The sequence below is a fragment of the Leucoraja erinacea genome, chromosome 11 (assembly GCF_028641065.1).
Source record: "Leucoraja erinacea ecotype New England chromosome 11, Leri_hhj_1, whole genome shotgun sequence".
Taxonomy (NCBI): Eukaryota; Metazoa; Chordata; class Chondrichthyes; order Rajiformes; family Rajidae; genus Leucoraja; species Leucoraja erinaceus.
Window position 1 is genome coordinate 42,618,849 of NC_073387.1, and position 14,262 is coordinate 42,633,110.

Here is a 14,262-nt window from a genome sequence, read left to right on the forward strand (position 1 = left end):
TAGCTTTGGTAAATAGTAAATTGGCCCTAGTGTGTAGGATAGTGCTAAAGTATTTGTCGGCGTGGACTCAGTGGGCCAAAGGGCCCATCTCTAAAATAAAGAGTAAAGTAAATAGAAAAGGGCAAACCTGTAGTTGTGGGCTTTCAGAAGGCCTTGATGAAGTCCAGTCAAGTAGTTCTGAAAAACAATTAGAAAACATGAGATTGGAGGTGAATATAATGGTGTGGATTTATAAAGGGACAGAAAGCAGGGAGTTGGAATAAATGTGTCATACCTGGATCTGGAGGATTCATGGAAGTTCACAGGGATCAGTGCTGAAGCTCCTGCAATCCATATCAATGATTCAGATGAGGAAGCCAACTATTATTTACACTTGCTGATGGTTGAATACCATTTGTGAGGAGGATGCAGAGAGGTGTCAGAAGATTAAAGACACGCTAGGTGGAATATAGTGCGAAAAAATGCAAAGTCATTCATATTGGCAGAAAAATCAGTGACGTTTTTTTGAAATAGCGGGAGATTGTGAAGGGATGAATCCCGGAGGAAACAGGGTGTCTTGGCACATGAATTACTGACGTTTAAGGTGCAGGTCCAGCAAGCAGCTGGAACAAGCAACAGTATTTGAGCATAAAGGTCAAGATACCTTATTGAAATTGAGACCACACCTAGAATCCTGGTCTCATTACTAGAGGTTCACCAACTTGATTCCTGAAAAATGGGGGGATTATCCCATGAGGAGAGATTAAGATGACTGGGTCTCTCGAATTTAGATGAATGACAGATGATTTCTTTGGAACAGAGAAAGATTTTATAGAGCTGACGTGGTAGATGCAGGGATGATGTCTCCCTTGGATGGAGTGCTGAAAAAACTGAATCAAGTCTCGAGGTAGATTTGCAATTCACGACTGAGATGAGAGGAATCTCCAGAAGTCGGTAAATCGTTAGGATTCTCTTATAGAGATTGGATCACCAAATAAATTTAACAGAGGTAATGATAATATTTTTGATTAATTGGGGAATCATGGAAATGGGGTGAGTACAGCGAGAAGATGAGAGTGGGCGAGATCAGCCATTAAATGGTGGAGCAGACACAAGGCTTAATCCTGATTCTTATGTTCTTATGTTCTTACTCCTGATTCATATGGCAGAACATCCTCGAGAGGGAAGGTAAACAGTCGGCAGTAGTTGTGCATGTAGGCACAAAAGACATCAGGAAGAAGAGGAAGGAGGTTCTCCAATGTGAGTTCAGAGAGTTATGCCCCTGTCCCACTTAGGAAATCTGAACGGAAACCTCTGGAGACTTTGTGCCCCACCCAAGGTTTCCGTGCGGTTCCCGGAGGCTTTTGTCAGTCTCCCTACCTGCTTCCACTACCTGCAATCTCTGGCAACCACCTGCAACCTCCGGGAACTGCACGGAAACCTTGGGTGGGGTGCAAAGTCTCCAGAGGTTTCCGTTCAGGTTTCCCAAGTGGGACAGGGGCATTAAAGAAGATTGAAAAGCAGGACTTCTAGGGAGGTTATCTCTGGATTGCTTCCAGTACCTTGTACTCGTGAGGGTAGGAACAGGGAGATAGGGGATCTGAATGTGTGGCTAAGGGGCTGGTGCAGGGAGCAAGGATTTAGATTTATAGACCACTGGGATCTCTTCTGGGGTAGGGGTGACCTGTACAAAAGGGACGGGTTACACCTTAACTGGAGAGGGACCGACATTCTGGCAGGCAGGTTTGCTAGGGCTACATGTGTGGGTTTAAACTAAATAGTGGGGGGGGGGGGGGGGGGCATTGACAAATTGGGAGTATAAAGATGGAGTTAAAGGGGAAGTGAGTACAGGAAAAATTTGAAAAGATTCTCGAATTAATGGGAAGGAAAGATTGAGAAGGGATAAAAGAGTAAGGTCAGGGCCAATTGCGAGCGATGCGAGGGGGGACGTGAATACTGAGGTCAATGTGCTGTATATGAATGCGCGAAGTACAAGAAATAAAGTGGACGAGCTATAGGTTCAGCTAGAAATTGGCAAGTATGATGTTGTGGGAATTACGGAGACATGGCTGCAAGAGGGCCAGGGCTGGGAACTGAATATCCAAGGGTATACCTCCTATCGAAAAGACAGACCGGTGAGCAGAGGGGGTGGGTAGCTCTGTTGGTGAGGAATGAAATTCAGTCCCTTGCGAGGGGTGACTTTGAAACAGGAGATGTGGAGTCAGTATGGATAGAACTAAGGAATTGTAAGGGTAAAAAGACCCTAGCAGTAACAGGATCGGTCCGTCAGCATGGATTTACAAAGGGGAAATCATGCTTGACTAATCTTCTGGAATTTTTTGAGGATGTAACTAGGAAAATGGACAAGGGAGAGCCAGTAGATGTAGTATACCTGGACTTTAAGAAAGCATTTGATAAGGTCCCACATAGGAGATTAGTTGAAAAATTAGGCCACATGGTATTGGGGGTAGAGTGCTGACTTGGATAGAAAATTGGTTGGCAGACGGGAAACAAAGAGTAGGGATTAACGGGTCCCTTTCAGAATGGCAGGCAGTGACTAGTGTGGTACCGCAGTTATTTACAATATACATCAATGATTTGGATGAAGGGATTCAAAGTAACATTAGCAAATTTGCAGATGACACAAAGCTGGGTGGCAGTGTGAACTGTGAGGAGGATGCTATGAGAATGCAGGGTGACTTGGACAAGTTGGGGGAGTGGGCAGATGCATGGCAGATGAAGTTTAATGTGGATAAATGTGAGGTTATCCACTTTGGTATAAAAACAGGAAGGCAGATTACTATCTAAATGGCGTCAAGTTGGGAAAAGGGGAAGTACAACGGGATTTGGAGGTCCTTGTTCATCAATCTATAAAAGTAAGCATGCAGGTACAGCATGCAGTGAAAAAAGCGAATGGCATTTGAATGGCATGTTGGCCTTTATAACAAGAGGAGTCCAGTATAGGAGTAAAGAGGTCCTTCTGCAGTTGTACAGGGCCCTAGTGAGACCACATCTGAAATATTGTGTGCAGTTTGGTCCCCTAATTTGAGGAAAGACATTCTTGCTATTGAGGGAGTGCAGCGTAGGTTTACAAGGTTAATGCCCGGGATGGCGGGACTGTCATATGCTGAGAGAATGGAATGGCTGGGCTTGTACACACTGGAGTTTAGAAGGATGAGAGGATATCTTATTGAAATATAAGATTGTTAAGGGTTTGGACACGCTAGAAGCAGGAAACATGTTCCCGATGTTGGGGGAGTCCAGAACCAGGGGCCACAGTTTTAGAATAATGGGTAAGCCATTTAGAACGGAGACGAGGAATCTTTTTCTCACAGAGAGTTGTGAGTCTGTAGAATTCTCTGCCTCAGAGGGCAGTGGAGGCTGGTTCTCTGGATTCTTTCAAGAGAGAGCTAGATAGGGCTCTTAAAGATAGCGGAGTCAGGGGATATGGGGAGAAGGCAGGAACGGGGTACTGGTAGTGGGTGATCAGCCATGATCACATTGAATGGCTGTGCTGGCTTGAAGTGCCGAATGGCCTACTCCTGCACCTATTGTCTATTGCTATATAATTGCTTTATGTGTGCCATTATCAAGCCCTCTCGCCCGCTTTAATCGGAAAGCTTGGAAATAATTTGGGAATGTTGTGATTGGGTTACAACCCCACAGACAACCCCATGGTGGTGCAGCGCCAGAGACCCAGGTTCAATCCTGACCACGGGTGCTGCCTATACGGAGTTTGTGCATTCTCCCTGTGACCCTCGTGACCGGGTTTTCTCCGAGATCTCCGGTTTCCTTGCTACACGTATGCACTACACATATTACCCCAATTGGCTTGATAAAATAGTAAATTGTCCCCAGTGTGTGCAGGTTAGTGTTAGTACGTGGGGATCGCTGGTCGGTGTGGACTCGGTGGGCCAGAGAGCCTATTTCCATGCTGTATCTCTAAACTAAGTATAACCAAACTTGACAAATTTGCAGCACTCGCTTCCAGGTTTATGGCATGTTTCCTGGGCCTGTCCACTCTCAGCACGTCGGAAACTTAAAATCCAAACTTGCAAAAATTGTTTGTTGATGCTTTCGAAAGGAAACATCCATCATGTGCAGGGAATGGGTTTTGCAGGATCTGTGCTCCGTTGCCTGTCAATCCAAACAGCAAAGCGGTCCACCCATCTGCACTCCACACAGATGTTGCACAAACGCCTCCAAGGTCAGCCCAGCCAGTGTTTCAGCAACAGCTCCCAGCACTGAACGCAACCACCACTGGCAGTTCACCCGTGAACAAGCGAGGTGATGGAGGTGGGAATATCAGCCTTGCTCTAGTAATTAAAATTGTGCAGCAGCTACAGTATTTATATGTAAATTGACTCATGCAGAAGTTAAACATTTATTTGGGTGGGAAAGGAATACAGTTTAGGGGCAAAATGGATCAGCAACAAACAAAAAAGCAGAACATAAAGAAATAAAGCTATGGTGCTTCTGAGAAAATGATGGAGTGTCAGCGAGCCTGGTTTTGTAAGCTGGGTGGTGAAGTACAGGCTGATCTGTGGGAGCTGGCTGTGGAGAATTGCATCATTCGGCTCCCTGCTACGTCCTCTCGAAAGGAGAATAATGTTATATCTTTGGCAGGACATGGTAACTTGCTACACGTTTATATTACCCAAGGGACCTGCAAATAGATGTGTGAGATGGCACAAGAATCCACCAAAAACTGAGCCTGTTTCAGGCCAGAAAATATTAAATAAATGCTGCGAGTGTGATTATTACTTAGTATTGGTTTATTAACCTGCTGCATTTATTGCTGGCTGTACAAAACCCTATGATTATTTTATATTTGGTTAGAATCCTTAACGCCACACATTCAATCTGCGATTTATAATTGAAGCCCTTGACACTTTGACAACTAAAATGGATATTATCCTGTAAATCTTTCAAATTGCAGTGAATCACATGAGGAAGGTTCATTTTCTCATACATGTTGTGGGGTAATGAATGAATAATGGCTCTGTCCTTTTAAAAGCTATACGTTGTCTTTAAAGAGTGTGATCCAATCCTTATGATATTGGACCCCCAAGGAATTGTGCATTCATGTTACTGCCTGCTCTTGCTTGTAATCAAATTAATTAATAGAATGGGGAAAAAGTTGCTTTTCACTCTGTACCAAAAACTGGTGGCACAGGTAAATGATACATGAGGGTCCTAGAGGCTTAGTGTGGAAACAGGCCCTTCAGCGCAACTTGTCCACATCGGCCAACATGTCCCATCTACACTGGTCCCACCAGCCTGCATTTGGCCCATATCCCTCTAATCCTGCCCCAATCTTTTTTGGGGGGTGGTTCAATTTAGAACCCATAATTGACAATTTTTGTTTCCCATGAAGTATGGGAAACATTGTTGAGGAAATATCCGATTGCTAATGATATTAAAAAAAAAACAGATGCTTAAATGCTAAAAAATCTTATACCTTACATTGCAAAGTAGAGAATGATGCATTGTTAACTGAGATGGTCACTGGTAAAGTTTAGTTCAATCATAATTTCAAATCTCTCTAATTTGGTAAATTTATGCATGAAGAGATTTCATGCTGGGCCATTAGTAAAAGTGATCAGTTATTGTGCCTCATCTCCCAAACCAAAATTGTTGACTGCAGTTTTAATCTGTGGAATGCAAGGATGTGGCCATTGTTGAAATGTGCTAATCATTTCATGGGGTGGTGGCTCTATTAACTATCTATTGAGTTTCCAAGCAATAGGTTGATAACCTGGGGACCCTTCTCTTGCTCCCTCCAGGAAAGTGTGTGGAAGCTCGGCAATATTTTTTAAGGCAGAGATAGATAGATTCTTAATTAGTACTGGCGTCTGTGGTTGTGGAGAGAAGGCAGGAGAATGGGGTTAAGAGGGAAAGATAGATCAGTCATGATTGAATGGCGAAGAAGACGTGATGGGTCGAATGGCCTAATTCTGCTCCTATCACTAATGAGCTTATTGCTGATTCCTGATACAGAGAGCTTGCTGGCAATTGTCACCCAGACTTACATTGGAAGAATTACTATTTGGACAAACGGGGGCTAAAATTGGCAACACTTGTTGATCTGTTAACTGCACCTTCAGGAGACACGGACTAATTAACTGTAACAAAAACAGCTTTGAGAGAGAAAAAAAATGGTGTTACAGCAAAGTACCTGGTCCAGTGTGAATTGGTCAGTATTGGCTAACAGAGAGCTCTTTTCCACTACAGGAGCACAGCTGACAGCGGGAACAAACAGCTGTGCTCATAAATATAAATGGCCCAATTTACCTTGTTCCAATGACAGTGGAGAACTATGCTTTCATGGATTTTTTTTGAGCTGTTGCCAGATTTATTTACTTCACTTCAGGCCTCGCATGCGCACACAGGGAATGCCACAATGCCAACGTGTCATGACATCAGTGGTGCCAAAGCTTCCCAATTAAAATCTCCGAGACAGGGGCCTGTGATGCGGTAATTATGCTGCGTGCAGGTGTAGAGCAGATGTTTTTGTATTCCAAATTGATGCCTTGTGGAGAGCAACGTCAGGCTTTGAAAATAGGCAGGGGAGTATGCACTGGAGCTTTAGTGTTGCTCCATTACTTCGCCTTTCCAAAAGTGAGCAGGAAATAAAATTGCCCGCAGAGTCGTGTCAGCAGGGTTTTATGAGCAAGTGGTTTCAGGAAGTGATGTTACTCAACAATTCCCCAAAGGAGCTGATAACACCTCCTTAATCTTAGCTAAGTTTCTCTACACTTAGCCCGCAGTATAAAAAAAGCAAACAAATTTTGCCATGATGTACCATTCTGACTTTTTGTTTCCATGCTTTTCTGCAACTCTGGTCTTCACGTAATTGTGAGAGAAAACTGGCCGACCCAACGATTACATTTAAAATCACTGAGCAGGAAAAGCTCTCGTCTGAAATGTGCTTGAACTCTGTTAAACAGAAACGGTTAAATAGAAAATTAGTTGATTTTATTTATTTGACGCACAGTATAGACGTAGATTCGTTTCTCCATTTGCACAATTTTGGAGAATGGAATAGCTCAGTGCCGTGGCAATCACCTGCAGTATTATTTTTTGGAATCTATAAATTTCTCCAGCAATAACTCACAACAAAGTTGGGATCTTCAAACCACCAACTTGTGCTTTGCCAATCTGTTTAATACTACCAGCACATGCTTGTCAACTTAACTAAATCCTGCCATGAAAAGTTGATGTCTTCATACATTATGAGATTAATAATAAATGCATTAAACTTTTGTATACTGTCTTCAAAATGCGGACATGCTTGGTGTGGTTTGCACAGCCTGTTAAAACAGTGGACTGCCTGTGTACCATAAATTGAGTGCATAAATGTAAGTTATTATCAGAAAATAAAAATCTTAACCCATTATCTCTGCAAGACTGGCAGATCACATGATTGGAGAAAGTCATTTCGTTCTCATGAACCCCACCTCCTGACTGAACTTCTCCAAATCATCGGCTGATGTATCTATGCCAGAGGTTTTCCCCTCCCCCACCCTCCCAAGAAGTCCACCACATGTGACGTATTTCCTGACTAGGATTTGCCTACTTTTGACCTTTACTTATCTGTCCTACCACCATATGTAGGAAAGAACTGCAGATGCTGGTTTAAATCGACGGTAGGCACAAAATGCTGGAGTAACTCAGCGGGTCATGCAGCATCTCTGAAGTTTCGGGTCGAGGCCCTTCTTCAGACTGACCCGCTGAGTTACTCCAGCATTTTGTGTCCTCCTATCATGTTTAGTTTGATGTGATATTGACCCTTACAGTATTGTATGCTGGTTTTCGTGTCTCAAAATGGTCATTTTTCAATCTCTTCCTTTCAAGGTTAAGAAAGCCAAATTTATTTTGGGTCAACTTTGTAACTCTCCCATAGTCTCAAGTGTAATCAGCTGGTAGCTATCCAAGGCTGTGGCTGTTAGCATGCACAATTTGGTCACTGCACTTTTTATTGAAGTAGTCACAATTGTAATTCCCTCCCTGCCTAAAATGTCCTCTATTCTTTATGCAAATGATTGGTGTATAAAATCATGACAGGAATAGATAAAGTGAATGCACAGAACGTCTTATCCAAAGGAAGGGAATCAAGAACCAGACATATCGGTAGGTTTAAGTTGAGAGGGGAAAGGTTTAATAGGAACCTGAGCGGCAACATTTTCACACAGAGGGTGATGGGTATATGAAGTGAGCGGCCAGAGGAGGTAATTGTGTCAAATACTATAATATTATTTAAAAGCCATTGGGACAGGTACTTGAGTATGAAAGATGTGGAGGAATATGGGCCAAACATAAGCAGGTGGGTCTAGAGTAGATGGGGCTCCTTGGTCAGCATGGGCAATTTGGGCTGAAGGGATTAAGCTGAAAGAGAGAGGTTGGACTAAGCCTGACAAGTAATAGGTGGATACAAGTGAAAGAAGGTTGATAGGTAGATAGTTGGGAAAAGGCCAAAGGTGAAAAGACAGAAGGTAAGAGACAAAAGGATTGAAGAGTTGTAAATTATGAAGCTTAGAAGACTAGAAGGAGTAGCTCTAAGGTAAAAGGGACAAAGGAGTTGTGCAAAGCAAGTATTTCATACAGAGGGCGATAGGTTCCTTGAACACACTGCCAGAGTGGTGGTGGAGGCAGATATACCAATAACATTTAAGAGACTTAAGATAGCCATGTGGATGTGCAGGGAATGGATAGGCATGAATGGACAGGCAGATGAGATTAGTCTAGCTTGGTTTCATGTTCACTCAAACATTGTTGGCAGAAGGGTCTGTACCTGTGCTGTATTTTTCTAAGTTTCATGTTCTATAATTGAGAGGGAAGTGTTTCTGGAGGGCCAATTCCTCTTTTTCACTTGGAAGCTTTGGACCCTTTCTCAGATATGTATGTTTTGGCAACAGTGCATAGAGAGCATGTGTGAGCTTAGGTGATCATGTATAGTCTTTTTGCTGACTTGATACATGCAGCAAAAAGCTTTTCACTGTACCTTGGTACACATAGCAATAATAAACTAAATATAAATAAGAACTGACATTACCTGTATTCCTCATGCCTATTGATGGCTGCATTTTGATCCCTTGGTGCCCTGGCAACTCCAAAATGGTCCATGTAATTCTCACGTTTGTGCATATGTAATTGCACACAGCATTCTATATGTGTTGGCAACATTAGGGGCAATGAACATTTATTGGAAATATGTGGAGCAGGCATTACATACCATTACGTTGGAACCTGAGGGGCAACTTTTTCACAGAGAGGTTAACGAGTACGTGGAACAAACTGCCAGAGGAAATAGTTGAAGTATGTACTATAACAACATTTATAAGGCATTTTGGCAGTAACATGGATAGGAAAGGAAGAGAGGGATATGGACCAAGTGTGGAAAGATAGGAGCAGCATAGATGGGGCATGTTGGTGGACAGGGACAAGTTGGGACAAAGGGTCTGTTTGCATTGTGTATGATTGTAATGTGCAATGTTAAATCAAAGACAATGACAATTTTGTAATTCAGTGCGCCAGACAGCTGCTTCTCTTATTACACCCAAGCAAATGAGACTTACTTACCAGTGCTATTTAAATCAATACTTCAGAACCTCCTGATTTGAATATTTTTGTTTTATTCTACAAGTGTTTAGTGCCTTGTTTTGAGTTGCAGAAGCCAGGTCGAGATGCTGAAAGATTTTGATATCAATGATTTTGCACTTGCTGTGGATAAACACAAAATGTTGGAGTAACTCAACGGGTTAGGCAACATGTTGTTTAAGAAGGAACTGCAGATGCTGGAAAATCGAAGGTACACAAAAATACTGGAGAAACTCAGCGGGTGCAGCAGCATCTATGGAGCGAAGGAAATAGGCAAAGTTTCGGGCCAACACCCTTCTTCAGGTTAGGCAACATTTCAAGAGAAAAGGAATAGGTGACGTTTCGGGTCGAAACCCTTCTTTAGACACTTCTCGACCTGAAACGTCACCTATTCCTTTTCTCCAGAGATGCAGCCTGACCCACTGAGTTACTTCAGCATTTTGTGTTGATCTTAAATAAATCAATCACCCGCAACCTCCTGATTTTGACAGGTCAGTTTTTCAGTAATAAAGGGGGACATAGTGATTTAGTGCAGGTTTTTAGCATCAGTGGAAAGATGAAGCAGTTAAAGATTCTGGTTGATGAGATTTTGATACAATTTTTTGGCACTTGCAGCGCTGGAAAACACAAAACGGAGTGGGTGATGCCTACCGACTCACCGTGCAGTAAGACCGGAGTACTGTGACCGCCGGAACATGCAGTAGCTGTGGCTGCGGAGGTACACAAAAATGCGGCGCTGGAGAAACACAGCGGAGCCTGGGATTCGAGATCACCAGATCGGAGCTCCAACCAGCGGCAAGACTTCGGGGAGGAAGCGGCCACTCCTTTCAAGCCATCGAGGAGTGTTTCAATGAGGCAAAGGAATTCCAAGACCCCAAGAGGGCGAAAAACATTTAGGACTGGCTCGGACCTGAAATAGGCCCCACCTCGGGTGATCACTTTTGGAGAGGACTGAGATGCATGCCTGACCCACTTTTTTATTCTGTTGTGGTGGGATCTTCGTGTAAAATTATACAATATGTTTGTCATTTTTCTTAATTTTAAGGTTTCTATGGATTCAGAAGCTAAATTTTATTTATTTATTTATTTATTTACTCTATGTAAAGCACTTTGATAGCATTAGTGTTGATTTAAACGTGTATAAAATACATTTTACTTACTTACTTACTTACTCTTTTGCCTCGACTTGAAACATCACCTATTCCTTTCCTCCAGAGATGCTACCTGGCCCGCTGAGTTACTCTTAACAGTTTGTGTCTATCTTCAAACTGAAAATGGCTCTGGTCTGTGCATCTAGCCCCTTCCAGGCAATACCTTGCATTTTGTCAACTAGTGTTGTGTGAATGTCTCTGGTTAGATAAAATTACTTGTGGTTCAATGGGAGAAAGTTCTAGTTTATTTTTTAGTTTAGTTCACAGATACAGCATGGAAACAGACACTTTGGCCCAACGAGTCTGTGCCGAGCTGCGATCCCTGCGCACTAACACTATCCTACACACTGGGGACAAATTACAAATTTACCAAGCCAATTAGCCTACAAACATGAACATCTTTGCAGTGTGGGAGAAAATCGGAGCTCCTGGAGAAAACCCACGCAGGTCAAAGAGAGGACGTAGAAACTCCATACAGACAGCACCTGGTTAGAATCGAAGCTGGGTCTCTGGTGCTGTAAGGCAGCAACTTTACCGCTGTGCCACCCCAAAGGGTCACTTGCTTTGCACATGTTTTGTAAGCTGTACAAGTACCTATTGTGAATGATTCCAATCATGCCTTGCAGTGGTTCTGATATTGATTCACATGGTTTTCACGCTCAAAGCAGCTTGATGTCAATTCCCATGTAGTGCTCATTTGACTTCACGTCCGTCACTTGAGTTCTTCTCATGGAATGAACCAAACACAGGAAATCAGGGTCAAAACAGCATGTAGAAGCCCCACACACCACGGCTATTTAAAGAGATACATAATTAGTTCCAGATTTGGGGATTGACTTGTAGGAGAGTTCATGGCATCAAAGGGGGGGCTGCATTTCTGAATTGCCAAAGTTACAAATATTTTTGTAATTAATGAAATACAGGCTGATATGTTTCCCCCGAAAATATCAGAGCTTTATGTATGATCCCGTTAAACCTCCAGAGAAGGAAGAGAGTGGCCAAAGTCAACGTTTCTTTGTTAGGGGAGGCCAAGGAGCGAGTGTCCAGAACAAGGGGTCACAGTTTAAGGATAAGGGGGAAATCTTTTAGGACCGAGATGAGGAAAACATTTTTCACACAGAGAGTGGTGAATCTCTGAAATTCTCTGCCACAGAAGGTAGTTGAGGCCAGTTCATTGGCTATATTTAAGACGGAGTTAGATGTGGCCCTTGTGGCTAAAGGGATCAGGGGGTATGGAGAGAAGGCAGGTACAGGATACTGAGTTGGATGATCAGCCATGATCATATTGAATGGCGGTGCAGGCTCGAAGGGCCGAATGGCCTACTCCTGCACCTATTTTCTATGTTTCTATGAGAGGGGTTAGAGGGGTGTGGGAAGAGGTTGGAGGAGGAGTGAGTGAGTGGCAGGAAGGGTTCTGGCCAGGAGGGTATTTACTCAAACCCCCTCCAATATGAAGAGCTATTATTCCTGTGGTTAAGATTTTCAAAGCAAGTGGTCACTAAAATATGTCATCAGCTTCAGGCGGAGCCCGAACCAACAGCCATGTCCGGGCCACTCCATCTGAAGTAGTACAATGGCCAGGAACTGCTCAGTATTTGGTCGTTTCTGACCTCAGCTGCTGATGGAATCCACAGGTTGTAGTGCAAATGCTTTCCGACCTTGGAAAGAGGAACCTATCGGCTTCTGTTTGGGTAGAGAACAGCAGACTGGTTTGTTTATCACTAAAAGGTTATCAATGCAAGAAAAGGTGATTAAAAAAAAAAAGATACAGCATGGAAATCAGTCATTCAGCCTACCGAGTCTATGCCGACCATCGATCACCCATTCACACTAGTTCCATGTTATCCCACTCTTGCATCAACTCCCTACACGCTAAGGTCAATTTACAGAGACCAATTAACCCTACAAACCCACATGTCTTTGGGTTGTGGGAGAAAACCGGAACAGTCGGAGGAAACCCATGAGGTCACAGGGAGAACGTGCAAACTCCACACAGACAGCACCCGAGGTCGGGATCGAACCAGTACCCCTGGCAGCTTTACCACCTCCACCAACACTAGGTCCGAATGATCAATGTGATGCTTGCATGATTTATTAGATTGTAACGTGACAAGAAATGCCAGCAATTCTGCAATAATCTCTTGCAGTCATCATGACTATTCAGGGTTACCAGGTGAAAGCAGGGATCTCGACCATGCTGCCCAACGCCTACATTTAATGGCTGCATGCTGACGTTAGGTAGTGGAGCACAAACTTGCTGTATTTCCTGGCATTCACCCTGGGGAATCTATGTGCTGAACACTGGGACTGTAAGCCTATTCATTACAACATTTGTAGGGAGGATGACAAGTGTAATGAAGATTACTGTTTTTAATTAATTGTACTTGCCTTAATGGTTTTAATTATTTAAAAACATTTAAGTGCTTTTACTTTATTAATTTTTAAAACACATATTTGATTGATGCATGATTTTTTAATTGTTACAGAATATTTTGAAATGTTTCTGCTTGTCATAGTTATTCGGAAGCATTTTATGTAGTTGACAGCTATGACATCTGCTGGAGTCTGAGACAGGGATTTGCTGGCTGTCTCAGTTATTTTCTGCCATTTTGTGATTAGGGCTTGTAGCCTGACCGGATGACGCCACTGTAATGCATAAGGCCCAGTCACCACTCCAGGCTTTGCTATTTAGAGATTACTTGCTCACAAGTCAGCATCAGGGGATCTGCAGGAGCTAAATATGTAAGCAGTCAGCGTGGATTGTTCACTGTTGACTCCATGTTCCATTCCTTTCTTTCTTAGGCAGTCTGTTGTCTTTTTGTGGTCATTTTCACACCTTACCTTTCCATATCTCTAGACCCTCACCCCTGAATCTCAGTCTTAAGAAGGGTCTCGACCAGAAACATCACCCATTCCTTTCCTTCGGAGATGCTGGCTGTCCAGCTGGGTTACTCCAGCATTTTGTATCTATCTTCGGTGTAAATCAGCATCTATAGTTCCTTCCTACACATATTGTCATTTGTAGATGGTCACTGTCCATCTAGGTCTAGGGGAAGACTGCTGTGGATCTTTAATTTTTTTAATGTAAAATCTTGTTCACTCAATGATCACTCTCTATCTATGTAGAGTTGGCAAACTACTAGCACTTTGGGAGTGCCTTTGCCTGGAATACTGCTGGAGGTCAGTAACTAAGCACCCTTGTACATCCATCTATATTTCATATGAGTAGCAAGGAACTGCAGATGCTGGTTTACATCAAAGGTAGACACAAAATGCTGGAGTAACTCAGTGGGTCAGGCAGCATCTCTGGAAAAAAGGACTTGGTGATGTTTCAGGTTGAGAAGTCTGAAGAAGGGTCTCGACCCCAAACGTCAGCTATTCCTTTTCTCCAGAGATGCTGCCTAACCCACAGAATTGCTCCAGCACTGTGTCTCTATTTTGTATGTATTTGTCTTTCTACAAGATTTGAAGATGACCACCAAAAAAGACCTTGACAAAGATGGCCTGTCCTTGAAGTCAACTTTCAGTCTGG